General features: G+C 35.4%; 1 pseudogene; it reads right to left on the reverse strand.

Moving 5' to 3' along the window:
- Nucleotides 1-2017: 2017 nt before the first annotated feature.
- Nucleotides 2018-16374, reverse strand: LOC101704266 (rab GDP dissociation inhibitor beta pseudogene; annotated as a pseudogene).
- Between the last annotated feature and the right edge of the window lie 746 nt (nucleotides 16375-17120).

Raw genomic sequence — 17120 nt, forward strand, 5'->3', positions numbered from 1 at the left:
CAAAGACTGTTAAACAATCAGTAGAAGGAGCATCACAATGAACCTCTTTCCCAGATAAAAAAAAACATTATGGTGATAAGAAGAACTGTCATTTATAATACTAAATAAACTGAGAGAAATGTCAAAAAACTCATGGTTTTTCATGGAGACAGATAAGTACATGTTATGTTTAAAGTTCACTAACATAATTGCTATAAGAATTTAATGAGGACTAAGGTGATTATTGTATTTTAGAACTGAGCTTTAGAGTGTTAAAGTTTTGTCCATGGTCAAAGAAATAATAAAGGATAATGCTGAGAATTTTAAAAATTTAAAATTAGATAGTTGGTCAGTTCATCAATTACTAGCCTATAGTGAAATACATTACACATATGTATGTACATACACACCGAATATATCTATTTCCAGGAATCAAAGGACATGCCCACTGTAACAGCATCTAGAGTGACAGGTGCTAAAAATCACTTTTCTGTCAGTGTCATGAGCAGTCACTGCCTAGCAGGGATGGAGTAACTTCTCCTGGAGGTCATTGTGATGGAGCATTTTGGAAATCAGAACTCTAGCCAAACTACTGAAGTGAAGCTTGTGAATAGAAATGAATCTGTTCTGGCAGTTTTGTTTCACTTTTTGAAGTAAGTTGGTAACACATTGGTTTGAAAGGAAGATGACATGTTCATAAAGTAAAAAAACATGATTTCTATTCATTTCAACTGCTTTCAGAAGCAATGGAGATATTGCATAGAACTAAAATATGCAGTTAAAGTCAACCTAATGATTCAATTTGTACAGTTTTTGATAATAGATTTTCAGGTCAAATGAAGATGGAATGAAAGAAGTGGTATGCAGGCAGATTGTCTCAATTTAAGTTTAATATGACAATGAACAGATGGAAAATCTGAATTATCATTAAAAATGTAGAAAATATGGGGAACAAAATATATGAATGTAATACCTCTGTGTATATGCATACAAAATACAGGCAAAAAGGAATTTGAGCCTTTTGTTAAATGTCTGCTTTTTAAATTGCAATTTCATTGCTGTAGGAGAATTTAAAATTAAGTATTGAATATCCATAAAATTCAAGTGAAAATATATCATAAAATCTATAACATTAGCTGGGCATGATGGTACAAATCTGTAATTGGAGCACTCTGACACTTATCGACTTAGCAAGACCCTCTCTCTCTCTCTCTCTCTCTCTCTCTATATATATATATATAAACATATATATATATATTTAAAATGGCTGGGGTTGTAACTCAGTATGCAACCCTCAGTACCAAAAACAAAAAAAAATTATGATACTAATAACAGCAAATACTTATTTAAAATAAACAAATGGCTGACACGAATCTATTTTATTTTTTTTTCCATTTTGGCTTTATTTTGCAGTACAGGGATCATTTGGAGCCATTTTGAGATAGACATTATTAAAGTAGATGCTCTGTCAAATCAATATTGCATTGCAGCTTGGTCCATTGAAGAAGCCACACCTGGGATACAAAAGATGCTTCTACATTTTACCTGCTTTATAGATAAGTTCCCTTTCCCTTCTCTCAACTTTCCTACGTTAAAACAACACATACTGGCTTTCTCCAAACACTTCCTTAGTATAGAGTTTTGTTAGAAATATATGTCCACATGAACAAAACTTGTGGCTATACTATTTGGGCCCTGCCCATTATTATTTGATTATAACACAAAATACATATAGGGAAAATTTAAGGATTCTGTCCTAAAGTAAGGAATATTCAATTTAGAATCTCACTAATGTCAAGATGGCACACATTGTATGGATCCAGCTCTTGGCAGCAGAAACACAAAGCTGCAAAGTCTACACTGATTAAAAGATACAAATACTGTATCAAGTTCTCTGAATTGGTATCACAACCTTTTTAAAACTGTTCCTCCACTAGAAAAAAGCCAACTTGGTTAAATTAAACAAAATTATAAGCCATCAATCTGAATAGTCAATCCATGAAAAGTTAATACATAAGACTACCAAGATGAAGGGGAGTATTCACTGGTGCAGCATTCTTCAGTTTCCATTGTGATTACAAAAGCAGGCCTTAGAATATTGATTTCATACAATATGTATTATTTGCAAAATTTTTAATTTGTCCCAATTAGATATTAATGTGTACTGCTGTTAGTCTTCTCCATAGATGCCATTTTTTTTTTCACTTCATTTTCTCAAAGTCAAATTCAGATCCTGTCATCCTTTTGTAGATGTCTTTAATGTCATCACAGGTTGTCTCAAAGTGAGTTGTAGCATCATATGCTTGGGAAGTAAAGATCTGGCTGTCTGTTCCCAAGTTTTTTGATACAAGGAGGTCACTGATGCAAACAAATTTCTATTCAATTTGTTCCAAGAGCTCCAAAGTTGGTAAACGATTTCTTTCTCAGGTTCCTTGGTTTCCACAGTTGTACTAACAATAGCAATGTACTTCCCTTGTGCTGCCACACTGTGTACAGAGATCATGCAAACATAGATACCTGATTTTCGATTGACTTGGTTCTGTGGAATAATTATCTGACAGGAATTGGCATCATTGGTATTCTTGATGGGGTGGCTGAGGATGCACATAACTCTAATCACATGGCCCACTTTTTCTACTCAAATCTTTTACATAACTTGGGTCACAGATGAGCTGGTTACAGCAAGCAATCTCTCCTTCAGATTTTACACCAACCACTTTTCCGTTCCGCACAATTAATTCTTCAATTAGTTTATTCAGCATGTAGGTACTGCCATAAATAGCACTTAGCCTTGCAAATCCTTGTGGTAGTTCTCCAAAGCCATAAAGTGAATAAAGGTATGGGCTTTTGCCATATCTTGCCAAAAACTCACTGCAAAGTTTAATTCAATCAATGGTCTCACAACATGGCTGATCTAAGTAGTCATCAGTTCAGTATAATGCAAGAGAATGACCAGTAAAATCTACAACATCTTGGTCCAAGTCAAATTTCTTTTTTTTTTTTTTGAAATTTAAGGATTTTTAAAAATCTTATTTTATTGGTACATTTTAGGTATACAATATAATGACATTCATCAATGGAAATGTGCACCGTTATATAATCTCTCTTGGTTCTTATTTTTTCCCCCTTCCCCTGCCCTCCCTTTAACCCCTCCATCCCTCCCTATTTACAAAGACTTTGTTTCCATTTTTTCATTTTCTCATATTAATTCCATTCCTTTCCTTCTTTTCCTCTACCCCTCCCACTTCCCCTTTCCCTTTATCCCTGTTCTGCCTATTTCACATTATCTATTATACCTTTTAGTCCTTACATTTTCAGTTTCTCACACTAGAGAAACTACTCGGTATTTACACGTGTGTCCTATTTATTTCACTTAGGAGTACTGCCTCAGTGTGCATCCATTTAGCTATGAAAGTCTCTAATTTCTCATTTTTTATGGCTGAGCAGTACTCCATTTTATTTTAAAAAACACCACATTTTCTTTAATCAGTCTTCAGATGAGGGGCATTTAGGCTGTTTACAAGTTTTAGCTATTACAAACTGTGCTGCTATGAACATGGGTGCACATACATCACTGTGGTATGATTCTTTCAATTCTTTGGGGAAGATACCCACCAGGGGAATAGCTGAGTCAAATGGCACTTCCAGTCCTAGTAATTTGAGGTATCTCGACACTGATTTCCACCAGTCTGCACTCCCACCAGCAGTGGACAAGTGTTCCTCTTTCCCCACAGCCCTACTAGCATTTGTTATTGGTTGATTTCATGAGCAGCTATGCTCACTGGGGTGAGGTGGAATCTCAGTGTTATTTTCATCTACATCTCTCGAATGACCAGTGATGTTGAACCAATTTTCATATGTTTAATTGCTATTTCTACTACTTTGTCTGAGAAATGTCTGTTGATTTCAGATGCCCATTTTTGGATTGGATCTTTAAATTTGAGGGTCAGATTTTTTTTTATGTTCTTTATAGATTCGAGATAGTAGACTTTTGTCTGAGGAACATCAGGTGAAAATTTTTTCCCACATTGTGGGTTGTCTCTTAGCTCTGTTCGTGGTTTCTCTTGCTGTGCAGAAGCTTTTTTGTAAGAAGAGATCCCACTTGTTGTTTGTGCTAATTCACGGGAAACTGAGGTTTTGTTCATAAAATCTTTTCCTACACAAAGGTCTTCAAGAGTTCTACCTAACTTCTGTTCCAGTTGGTTCAGCGTTTCTGTTTTGATATTTAGATCTTTAATCCATTTTGATTTTAGTTCATTGCATGGTGAGAGATATAGGTCTAGTTTTAATCTTTGGCAAGTTGAAACCCAATTTTTCCAGCACCATTTATTAAAGAGGCTATCTTTCCTCCAGTGAGGGTGTTTGGCTCCTTTGTCAAAGATGAGGTAGCTGAGTATGTATGGAGTTGTTTCTTCATCTTCTAATCTGTTCCACTGGTCCTCAGATCTGTTCCTTTGCCAGCACCATGCTGTTTTTAACACAGTAGCTTTGTAGTACAGTTTCAAATTGGGGGTTGTAATACCCCCTGCCATGTCTCTGTTACCTAGAATTGCTTTTGCTATTCCAGGTCTCTACTTGTTCCAAATGAATTTTTGGATGATTTTCTCAAGGTCTGTGAAACATGCTGATAGGATTTCAATTGAGTTTGCATTGAATCTATATAGCAGTTTTGGAAGGATGGCCATTTTCACTATGCTGATACTTCCAAACCAGGAGCAGGGGATGTCTTTCCATTTTCTGATATTCTCTTCAATCCCTCTTTTCATAGTGCTATAGTTTTCAGAGAAGAGGTCTTTGATTTCTTTTGTTAGGTTAATTCCTAAGTATTTCAACTTTTTGGATGCTATTATGAAAGGAATTTTTTGCCCTATTTCTCTCTTAGCAAGTCTGTTGTACTTGTAAAGGAAAGCTATTCATTTTTCTTGTGTTGACCTTGCATCCAGCTATGTTACTGAATGTGGTTATTAGGTCTAGAAGACTTTTGGTGGAGTTCTTAGGGTTTTCTATATAGAGTAACATATCATCTGCAAATAATGACAATTTGACTTCTTCATTTCCTATCTTTATTCCTTTTATTTCTTTCTCTTGACTAATTGCCATGGGTAATGTTTCCAAAACTGTATCGAACAGGAGTGGTGATAGTGGACACCCTTGTCTTGTTCCTGATTTTAGTGAAGAATTTCAGTATTTGACCATTTAGTATGATCTTGGGTGTTGGTTTTTCATAGATGTCTTTTATCAGATTGAGGTAGAGACTATATATTCCAATTTTTTGTAGAGTTTTTATCATAAATGCATGTTGGATTTTGTCAAATGCTTTTTCTGCATCTATTGAGATGATCATATGTTTTTGTCCTTGGATCTATTGATATAGTGTATTACATTTATTGATTTGGATATGTTGAACCATCCCTGCACCCCTGGGATGAATTCCACATGGTCAGGGTATATCAACTTCTTGATGATCTTCTGCAATCTGTTTGCCAGTATCTTATTAGGGATTTTTGCATCTATGTTCATTAGTGAGATTGGCCTATAGTTCCCTTTTCCAGTTGGGTCTTTCTCTGCTTTGGGTATCAAGGTGATGCTTGCTTCCAGGAATGAATTCAGGAATATTGGTTCCCTTTCCATTTCATTGAAGAGTTTCAACAGTAGTGGCAGGAGTTCCTCTCTAAATGTCTTGTAGAATTCAGCAGTGAAGCCATCAGGACCTGGGCTTTTCTTAGTTGGCAAGTTTTTAATTATGTTTTCAATTTCACTGATTGATATTGGGTTGTTTAGAATTTTTAGGCCTTCATTCAACTTTGGTAATGCATATGTATCTAGGAATCTGTCCATTTCTTCTGTATTTTTCATCCTTTTGGCATATAGGTTCTCAAAGTACATATTGATTATCCTCTGGATTTCTGCTGTGTCCATTGTAATTTCATCCTTTTCATTCCTAATTGCATGGATTTGGGCCTTTTCTTTCCTTTTTCTTATAAGGTTGGCTAAAGGTTTGTCAGTTTTGTTTATTCTTTTGAAGAACCAACTCTTGGCTTCATTGATTTTTTTGTATCTATCTCTTAGTCTCCATTGCATTGATTTCTGCTCTGATCTTTATAATTTCCTGCCTTGTATGAGCTTTGGGTTTGTCCTGCTCTTCTTTTTTTAGAAGCTTGAGGTTTAGCATCAAATTGTTTTATTGGGCTCGCTCTGTTTTCCTAATATGTGTATTCACTGCTATGAATTTCCCTTCTAAGACTTTCATTGTGTCCCACAAATTCTGATATGTTGTATTGGCATTGTCATTTAATTGTAGGAACTGTCTGATTTCTTCTTTAATCTCCTCTGTGACCCACTGGTTGTTCAAAAGTGTGTTGTTCAATTTCCACGTGCTTAAGAAAATTTGCGGTTTCTCTTGCTATTGATCTACAATTTCATCACATTATTTTCTGATAATATCCACACGATAACTTCAATTTCTTTGCACTTACTTAGATATATTCTATGAGGGAGTATTTGGTCTATTTTGTAGAACTACCCATGTGCAGCTGAAAAGAATATGTATTCTGATTTTGTTGGGTGGAACACTTTGTAAAAGTCTGTTAAGTTCATTTGTTCAAGATTTTGATTGAGTTCTAAAATTTTGTTGTGTATTTTTTGTCTAGTTGATCTATCTATTTGTGACAGTTGGGTATTGAGGTCCCCCTACTATTGTATTAATGCTTATATGATTTTTTCATGCCCATTAGTATTTGTTTTATATATTTGGGTGCACTAGTGTTTGATGTATAGATATTTATGATTGTCATCTCGTCCTCTTGGATTGTTCCCTTTATAAGGAAGTAGGGCCCTTCTTTGTCTGTCTTAATCAGTGTTGCTTTGAAATCCACTTGATCTGCAAAGAGGATAACTGCTACTGCTTTTTTTCAGGTTCCTGTCACATGGAGTATTGTTTTCTACCCTTTAACTTTCAGTCTATGAATTTCTTTTTGAATTAACTGTGTTTCTTGTATGCAGCATATTTTTGAATCTTTCTTCTTGACCCATTCTGCCAGTCTATTTCTTTTGATTGGCAAGTTTAGACTGTTAATATTCATGGTTATAGCTTATATGTATTGACTTATCATTGTCATGAATTTTTCTTTTTGTTGGATTCTCTCCCTTTGCAATAATTTTTTTAAATTCTTTATTGGTATATTTTAGGTATACAATACGTTTACATTTATCATTGGGTGTTTATCCCTGTACATGATGTATCTTGTCCTCATTGTTTTCCCCATTACCTGTGCGCCCTTCACCTCCTCCACCCCTCCCTATTTACATAGATTTTGTTTCCTTTTTTTTTACTTTTCTCATAATTTTTCCTTTCCCTTCTTTCCTTCCCCTTTCCCCTCAAACCACCCCTACTGCTATGGAACTTTTCAACCTACTTCAAATTATCAATAATTAGTTTTAATCATTTTAACCCTTATTTACACTTTCACTTTCTCACACTAGAGAAACTATTCGGTATTTAGACATGTGTGTCCTGTTTATTTCACTTAAGAGTATTGTCTCAATATGCTTCCATTTAGCTATAAATGTCTCTAATTTCTCATTCTTTATGGCTGAGCAGTATTCCATTTTATAAAAAAAATCTTCTCTATCCAGTTTCCAGTTGAAGGGCATTGGAGATGTTTCCAAGCTTTAGCTATTAAAAACTGTGCTGCTATATACATGGGTGCACATATATAGCTGTGGTATGACTCTTAATTCTTTGGGGAAGATCCCCAGCAGGGGAATAGCTGGGTCAAATGGGACCTCTAGCCCTACTTCATGGAGGTATCTCCATACTGATTTCCACAGTGCTTGCCCCAGTCTGCACTCCCACCAACAATGGAGAAGGGTTCCTTTCTCCCCACACCCCTGTCAGCATTTGTTATTGGTTGATTTCTTGATAGCAGCCATTCTTTCTGCACTGAGGTGAAATCTCAGTGTTGTTTTCATCTGCATCTCTTGAATGACCAGTGATGTTGAACATTTTTTAATGTATTTATTTGCTGCTTTTACTTCTTTTTTCTGAGAAATGTATGTTCATTTCAGATGCCTATTTTTGAATTGTGTCCTTGAATTTAGGGGGGTCTGATTTTTTTCAATTCTTTATATTTTCTACATAGTAGACCTTTTTCTGAGGTACAGCTGCTAAAATTTATTTCCTATATTGTAGGTTGTCTCTTAGTTCTGTTGGTGGTTTCTCTTGTAATGCAGAAGCTTTTTAATAAGATGAGATCCCAGGTATTTATTCTTTGTGCTAGTTCCCATGCTACTGAGGTTTTATTCATAAACTCTTTTCTTATGACAAAATCTGCAAGAGGTCTACCTATCTTATCATTCAGCAAGTTTAGTGCTTCTGTCTTAATATTTAGATCTTTAATCCACTTCAATCTTAGTTTATATTAAACTAATGGTGATAGGTATGGGTCTACTTTTAATCTCTGACAGGTTGAAATCCAGTTTTTCCAACACCATTTACTAAATAGGTTATTTTTCCTCCAATGAGGGTGGTTGGCTCCTTCGTCAAAGATGAGGTGGCTGAGTATGTCTGAAGTTGTTTCTACAGCTTCTAATCTATTCCACTGATCCTCAGGTCTGTTTCTTTGCCAGTACCATGCTGCTTTTATCACAGTACCTTTGTAGTAATTTGAAGTTGGGGATTGTAATACCCCCAGCCATGTCCCTGTTGCCTAGAATTGCTTTTGCTATTCTAGGTCTCTTCTGGTTCCAAATGAATTTTTGGATTATTTTCTCTAGTTATGTGGAGTATATTGCTGGAATTTAAATTGGCATTGCATTAAATCTATATAGTAGTTTTGGATGTATGACCATTTTCACTATATTGGTTCTTCCTACCCAGGACCTAGGGATCTCTTTCCATTTTCTTATATCCTCCTCAATCTCCTTTTTTAGAGTGCTGAAGTTTTCAGTGTAGAGGTTTTTGCTTCCTTTGTTAGATTGATTCCTAGGTATTTCATTTTTTTGGATGTTATTGTAAAAGGAGTTCTTTCCTGAATTTCTCTCTCAGTGAGTCTGCTATTTGTATATAAGAAAGTTATTGTTTTTTGAGTGTTGAGCTTCTAGAACTATATTGAACAGGAGTGGTGATAGTGGTCATCCTTGTCTTATTCCTGATTTTACCATGAAAGCTTTCAGTATTTGACCATTTAGTATGATGTTGGCTGTTGGTTTTTCATAGATAGCCTTAATCAGGTTGAGATAAAGACCTTCTATTCCAATTTTCTGTAGGATTTTTTATCATGAATGGGTGTTGGATTTTGTTGAATGCCTTTTCTGCATCTATTGAGATGATCATATGGTTTTTGTCCTTGACTCTGTTAATAAAGTGTATTACATTTATTGATTTACAAGTGTTGGACCACCCCTGATTCCCTGGGATAAATCCAACTTGGTCAGGGTGTATGATCTTCTTGATAACCTTCTGTATTCTGTTTGTCAGCATTTTGTTGAAGATTTTTGCATTTATGTTCATTAGCGAGATCAGTCTGTAGTTCTCTTTTTGGGTTGGGTCTTTCCCTGGTTTTGGAATCAAACACTTGCTTCCAGGAAAGAATTTGTAAGCCTTGCTTCCCTTTCAGTTTCCTTGATTAGTTTAAAGAGTAATGGTGATAGTTCTTCTTTAAATGTCTTGTAGAATTCAGCAGTGAAACCATCAGGACTTGAAGATTTTTTGTTGGTAAATTTTTATTGCATTTTCAATTTCACTCATTGTTATTGGGGTGTTTAGAATTCCTATGTCTTCTTCATTTAACTTTAGCAATTCATATGTATCAAGGAATCTGTCCATTTCTTCTGTGTTTTCCATTTTATTAGAGTACAGGCTCTCAAAGTAGGTATTGATGATCCTCTGGATTTCTGCTGGGTCTGTTGTGACTTCACCTTTTTCGTTCTTAAGTACATGGATTTAAGCCTTTTCTTTCCTTTTTTTGATAAGGTTGGCTAAAGGTTTACCGATTTTATTTATTCTTTCAAAAAACCAATTCTTTGATTCGTTAATTTTTTTGTATCATTCTCTTAGTCTCCATTGCATTGATTTCTACTCTGATCTTTATAATTTCCTTTCTTGTATGAGCTTTCAGTTTGTTATGCTCTTCTTTTTCTAGGAGCTTCTTCTTTTTCTAGGAGGTTGAGGTTTTGCATTAGGTTATTTGTCTGAGTTCTCTCTGTTTTCCTAATGTGGACATTCACTGCTATGAATTTCCCATGTAGAACTGCTTTCACTGTGTCCCATAGATTTCTGTATGTTGTACAGACATTTTTATTTACTTGTAGAAACTGTCTCATTTCTTCTTTAATTTCCGCTGTTACCAATTGGTTGTTCAGGAGTGTGTTATTCAATTTCTATGTGTTTGTGGGAGTTTTGCAGTTTCTTAGGTTATTGATCTCCAATTTTATTACACTATGGTCTGATAATATACAGGGGGTAACTTCAATTCCGTTACATTTACTTAGACATGTCCTATGAGCTAGTATGTGGTCTATTCTGGTGAATGACCCATGTGCACCTGAAAAGAATGTGTATTCTGATTTTGTGGGGTGGAACACTCTGTAAACATCTTTTAAGTCCATTTGTTCAATAACTTGGTTCAGTTCTAGATTTGCATTGTTAATTTTTTGTCTAGATGATCTGTCTATTTGTGATAGTGGTGTACTGAAGTCCCCAACGACAATTGTGTTAGTGCTTATTTGGTTTTTCATGTCCATTAATATTGGTTTTGTATAGTTGGGGGCATTTGTATTTGGTACATATGTATTTGTGATTGTCATCTCTTCCTCTTGGATTGGTCCCTTTACAAGGATGTAGTGACCACCTTTGTCTCTCTTAATAACTTTTGGGTTGAAATCTACTTTGTCTGCAAATAAAACTGCTACCCCTGCTTTTTTCTGGGTTCCTCTCACATGGAGAACTGTTTTCCATCCTTTTACTTTCAGTCTGTGAATTTCCTTTTGAGTTAGGTGTGTTTCTTGCATACAGCATATTGCTGGATTTTCCTTCTTAAACCATTCTGCCAGTCTATTTCTTTTGATTGGTGAATTGAAGCCATTGTCATTGAGAGATATAATTGATAGATATTGACTCATCTTTGTCATGATGTTTTGTTGTTGTTGTCTCTTTTATTTTTTATTTTTTCCCTCCTTTCCCTTTAGTTTCTTACCCTGCCTGGTGGCATCCCTTTGTTAGGGCTCATGGAATTGTGACCTTCATTGTCTTTTCCTAGGATATTGCTTAGAATTGTTTGGAGTGCTGGTTTGGTGTTCATGAAATTTCTCAGGTTTAAGTATCTAATTTTCCCATCGATTTAAAAAGATAGTTTTGCAGGGTACAACAGTCTAGGTTGGAAGTTATTTTCTTTTATGGCTTGAAATACTTGACTCCGGGCTCTCCTTGATTTGAGGGTTTGCATTGAGAAGCCTAGTGTGATTCTGTTGGGCTTTCCTTTGTAGGTGATTTGCTTCTTTTCTCTAATTGCCTATAGAATTTTGTTCTTCTGTTGGGTTTCTGGGATCTTGACTATTATATGTCTAGGTGTACATTTTTTTTTTTTGATAGTGGCTAGTTGGAGTTCCATGTGCTTCACTTATCCGTATGACCAATTCTCCACCTCTGTTTGGGAAGTTTTCTGCTATTACTTCTGTGAACAAATTTTTCATGTCAATTGTACTTTCTCTTGTTTTTCTGTGGACTCCTATCAGTCTTATGTTATTCTTCTTTGCATCATCTAGCAGCTGCTGGATTGGTTTCTCATGGTCCCTTACTATTTTTAAGAGATCTCTATTTTCATGGTCCTTAACCACAATCCTGTCTTCTATATCTGATATTCTATTTTCAGATTCCCTTAATCTGCTGTGCATACTTTCAATGGAGTTTTTAATCTCCTGAATATCTGGTTGAATCTGTTTCATGGATTCCATTTCTTTCTTATGGTGGGTGATCATGGTTTCCATTTCTTTCTTATGCTGGGCATTCATGGCTTCCAGCATGTTTTTGAGATCATCTATTTTTTTATCTCTTTCTGTTCTTGTGCCTCTAATCACATCTTTCACTTTTGCTCACCATCTCTGTAGTTATCTGGGAAATTATTTCTGTTTTGAATTTTTCTAGATTCTCATTCATCTGTTTTGTTACTTCCTGTGCTATCAATTCAGAGCATCCAGGTGGCTGATTTTCAGACTTTTCCACCTCATTTCCCCCAGAATTTGCCTTTTTTGGGGTGAAAGTCTGAGTTTGTGCCTTACTTAAATGTCTTCTCATTTTTGTTTTTGTACTGTCCTTGGTTTAATTCCTGAGTTGATACTTTGAAGCTGCTTATTGTAAATATCTTTGCTGATGTATTTAGAACACTTATGGAATGATTACTTCTCAGAGGCATCTTCCAAATATAGATGGTCTTTAGGTTTTTGAGTTTCTAAAAAAAAAAAATGGCTCTGAGGCTGTCTCATTTTCATTATACCAGGAAGGACAACTGATTAGATCAATCACAACACCTTAACCCAAGTGATACAATCTGCAACCCAATAGCATCAAGTACATCTTAGAAAATGACAATTTGTGGTAGTTATTAATCTATCACCTTGACCTGTGTGAATTAAACTAAAATCAAGGGCTAACCCAACATATGTTTATAGTGACTAAACTCTTCAATATAGCAACTTAACCTTCAGGATGGGGAGTTAGAAGGAGTTGGGGAGGGAGGAATAGATAAATAGAAGGATAGGGGAATGTTAGCAGAGCAGTCAGATAGCACAGGCAAGAGAAGGAAAGAGAAGAAAAGAAAGATAAAGAAGAAATATGAATTAGAGACAGAACAGGAACAAAAAGGTTGATGAAGAACAATGTGGGACAGCAAGGGAGCAAGGCAGAGAGAGAGAGAAAGAAACAAGAAAAGAATGAAAAAAGGAAAAATAAAAATTTTAAAAGAGTAACAAGAAAAACATTAAAAATAAGAGCAAAAAAAGTGGTAATTTTGAAAAGAACAAATAAAAGATAAAAATGAAAGTCTTCCTTCAGGCTCTCTCTCTGCTATCACAATAGACAATATGGGCAGCAATGTGCAGTTATAAGTGAATGAGTCTCAGTAAGCCAGTCACAGACTGGTGAGACTCAGGCAGATTTCTGGCTGCAAGTCCCAAGTTGAGATCCCTATCCTCCTGCAGGGTTGAACTCTGCAAGGTTCTACTGCAGGTTCCAGTTATCTTTCCCCTGAAGATAGACCAGGTTCTGATGGGAGGTGATGATCCCTCCAACTTACCAAGCATGATGGTCTGGTGTGCCTTTATTGCAGGGATTCTTTTCACTTTTCCAGTAGGCTTCAATTTTCATCAGGGAGCCTGAAAGAGGTCTTCTCTCTGTTGTTCACTTCTGGAGCTCAGGGCAATGGCCTTTATGCTCCTCTGTGCCTCAGCTAGGTCTCTAGCTAGGTCTCCTGGTCAAAAGTGAGTGGAACAAGCCAGACAGAGCAGTGCACACTCAGCCCATGCCTGCTCTGCCCATGCACATGGCCAAGCTGGAGGCTGGTGGGCATGCTTGGGGGTCCTCACCAGCTAGGTCTCTGGCTAGGTCTCCAGCTAGGTTTCCTGGTCAAAAATTGCATTTAATTTCTTGTCATGCCTGATGGATTCATTCTGCTGAGCTTCCTGGGGTTGTAATCCTCATTGCATTTTCCTAGGATGTTGTCAAATATTTTTTTGAGTGCTGATTTGGCATTAATGAAGTTCCTGGGGTTGTTTTTGTCATGCAAGTATCTTATTTCTCCATCAATTTTGAAAGAGAATTTGGCAGGGCTCCTCAATCTGGATTGGAGGCTCTTTTCCTTTAGGGCATGGAATATGTCACTCCAAGCTCTTCTTGCCTTGAGGGTTTGTGTTGAGAAGTCTGCTGTGATTCTGATGGGCTTTCCTTTGTATGTGATTTGTTTCTTTTCTTTAACTTCTTGAAGAACTTTGTTCTGTTGGGTTTCTGGAATCTTAACAATTATATGCCTATATGTAGATTTTTTTGATTGAGGCTAGTTAGAGTCCTATATACCTCACTTATCTGTCTGTCAAGTTCTTTTCCCCTGCTTGGGAAGTTTTCTGCCATTACTTCTGTAAACAGTTTTTTTATGTCATCTGCACTCTCTCCTGTTTCTTCATTGACTCTGATCAGTCTTATGTTGTTCTTCTTTGGATCCCTAGCAGATGCTGGATTGATTTCTCATTGTCCCTTACAATTTTAAAGCAATTTTCCTTTAATTGCAATCTTATCTTCTGCATCTGGAATTCTGTCCTCACATTAGCTCATTCTACTGCGTAGACTTTCAATGGAGTTTTTAGTCTCCTGAAAATTTGTTTTATGGATTCCATTTCTTTCTTATGTTGGGATTCCATCATGTTCCTCACTTCCTCTCTAGATTTATTAATCATGTTTTGCTCTGTGGGCACAATCTCTGCTGTTGTCTGAGAAATTATTTGTGATTTCATTTTTACCAGGTCCTCTTTTGTTGCCAGTTCAGAGAGTCCAGGTTGTTGAGTATCAGAGAGTTCCATATTATTTCCTTTTGGGGTAGATGTAGGTGATCTGGAAGTCTTGTTTTGAGGCTTGTTTATGTGTCTTCTCATTTTGATGGGGTAGGGGTGGGGTGCTGCTGGCACCCACAAGGCTCACCTCCTCTGAGCTGGGATTGGTGGAACATCAACCTGGAAGCCTCCTCCCCTGGAGAAGGATTTTTTTTTTGAGAAGTGTTTTTTTAAAACTGAGAAAAGAAAGAAAGAAAGAAAGAAAGAAAGAAACAGAAAGAAAGGATTGTGCAATTACTATAATTGAAAAAAGTATTTCAATAAAAATAAAAAGTGAAAATCCAAAGTGGATCTGGTAGTGCAGAATTGTAACCTCAGCACTCTGGCAGGCTGAGGTAGGAGAATCATGAGCTCAAGTCCAGTCTGAGCAGTTTAGCACCAATGCAAGACCCTGTTTTAAGATAAAAATAGCTCAGTGTGAGGGCACTGAGTTCAACACTTAGTACCACAAAAAATTATATATAATTAAGTTAACTAGTTAATTACTTAAGCCAAAAGAAAATATATCAATTGTATGAAGAAATTCACAAAGGAAGAAACCAGATTGGTCAATAAATATATTAAAAATACTTCCATCTGATTAGCAAGCACAGAAATCTGGATTAAAAGGTTAGATAAATTTTTATTTTTTCAGTCTTTAATTGATATTTCTTTTCTAATATTGAAGCTAGTTTGCTTTTCCCTTTCCCCTGCATAGATATTTTGATTATATTTGATTCAATGGTCATTGATTTTTCCATCTTTAATTTTTGATTTTTCTTGTCAATCTCTGTCTTTATTGATACTCCCTGATTTTTAGAAAATATGGTATCTTCTTGCATGATATAAATTCAAGTAATACATAAAATATTTTGTAAGATTTTCTTCTCTGACATAAAATTCTATCTTTTTATACATTGTCAACAAATAATTTTATTGAGTTCTTATTTGAGGGCATAAATTTTGAAAATATTTAAATACTTTTACTTACTTTGTACTGTTATTAGTATGATTTTCTTTCTAATGCTGTTTAAAATTTTCCTTTTACTTTTTATTTTTCTTGCATTTATTTATTCCAATATTCCATGTGGTTTATTATGTACATAATTGTGTTTTATTCTTTTACTATTTCCAATGTATCCTACTATTCTAGGACAATTCTCTCTTACCTTTTACTCCTTTTCTAAGAACTTTCAGTTCACATTTTATCTCTTTGTATTTTGCCATGTAGAATTATGGCACTTATATTGGAGTTCTTTGGTTAATTTGCCAAATATTGCCTTTGTAATGTTTCAGAAAAATTTCAATTGTTAAGGTCTCATTTTTCCTTGCTAGTATCTTTTGGACTTGTTAATTTTTCATTTTTTTTAGGCATGCATCATTGTATGGACCTTATGTTTCTATTTTTTAATTTTTTTTTATTTTGGGGGGTACCAGCAATTGAACTCCAGATTTTGTGCATGCCAGGCAGGCACCGGAACCAATGAGATAAATCCCTAGCCCCTTATGTTTCTATTTTAATTATAGAATGCTTTTATTGAGAAAGGTCATGCTCATGTTCTTTTCAGAAGATATTCTTCTTGACCCAGGAAATGTTTGAAAATGTACTGTGCATAAAAATGTATCTGTGCATGAACACGTACTACTTTGTGTGTCTTGCTTTTATGGGTATGTGAGTTACTTGGTATGTGAGTTACTTAGGTTTTCTCTTTCTGCAACCAATAAAATTACCAGCTTCAGGGATGCTACTTCTCTAGAGTCTACCACCACTCCATTGTCTGATTTGTCATCCAAACAATGGTATTCTGTGAATCTTGACATTCTGACACTACTCAAGAGTGTCATGATGTATCCTCATTACCAAACTATACAGTATAAATTTTTTCTGCATTTTCAGCCAAGAATTTTATAATTTCCTTTGAAGAATGCCCTGCCTTTTTTGCAGAATCCAGCTGCTGAATTTGTCCAAAATTGGGTTCAGTCATATTCTAAGATTTCTCTTTGGTCTTCAAAGTATTTAGCTCCCTTCCATCTACTGTTTTCCAAAATTTTACCTCAATGTGCTCTCTGGTTACAATTTTATTGTAACTTTTGAAGATTTCTGAGAGAAGGAAGGGAACCACTGTTGAATTTGCCTACTCTAAATGTATAGCATTGTCTAGTTATTATATTTACAATAATAGGAAAAATGTTCCCTGTATATTATAGCTAAAAGAAAGTTTTCATAAAGAGTGTAGTTTGAAAGTCATGTTTCCTATGTATGCTTTACAACAACAAAATTTATCATTTCATTTACAAAATGATCCCGTTCATAATAGAAAGCAAACATGTTCTATGATGGGAACTTCCAGTCTTTGTTTTATAAGATCATATCATAAAGACCAAAAATTTGTTATAAATATTGCTTTCATGCATCATCTAGAGGCTAATACAGTATATAAAATAGAAACCACAGGAGTTTTACAGTTTTGGATTCTATAGGTGAATATATCAATAGAATTTTGTCACTAACAGAAACCATGCTATATCAGAAGATCAGTATGCATTATAATCAACCCAATGGTCAA

Source organism: Heterocephalus glaber, unplaced genomic scaffold (assembly GCF_053883595.1).
Source record: "Heterocephalus glaber isolate CG9 unplaced genomic scaffold, H.glaber_assembly_v1.0 deba00001481, whole genome shotgun sequence".
Classification (NCBI taxonomy): domain Eukaryota; kingdom Metazoa; phylum Chordata; class Mammalia; order Rodentia; family Bathyergidae; genus Heterocephalus; species Heterocephalus glaber.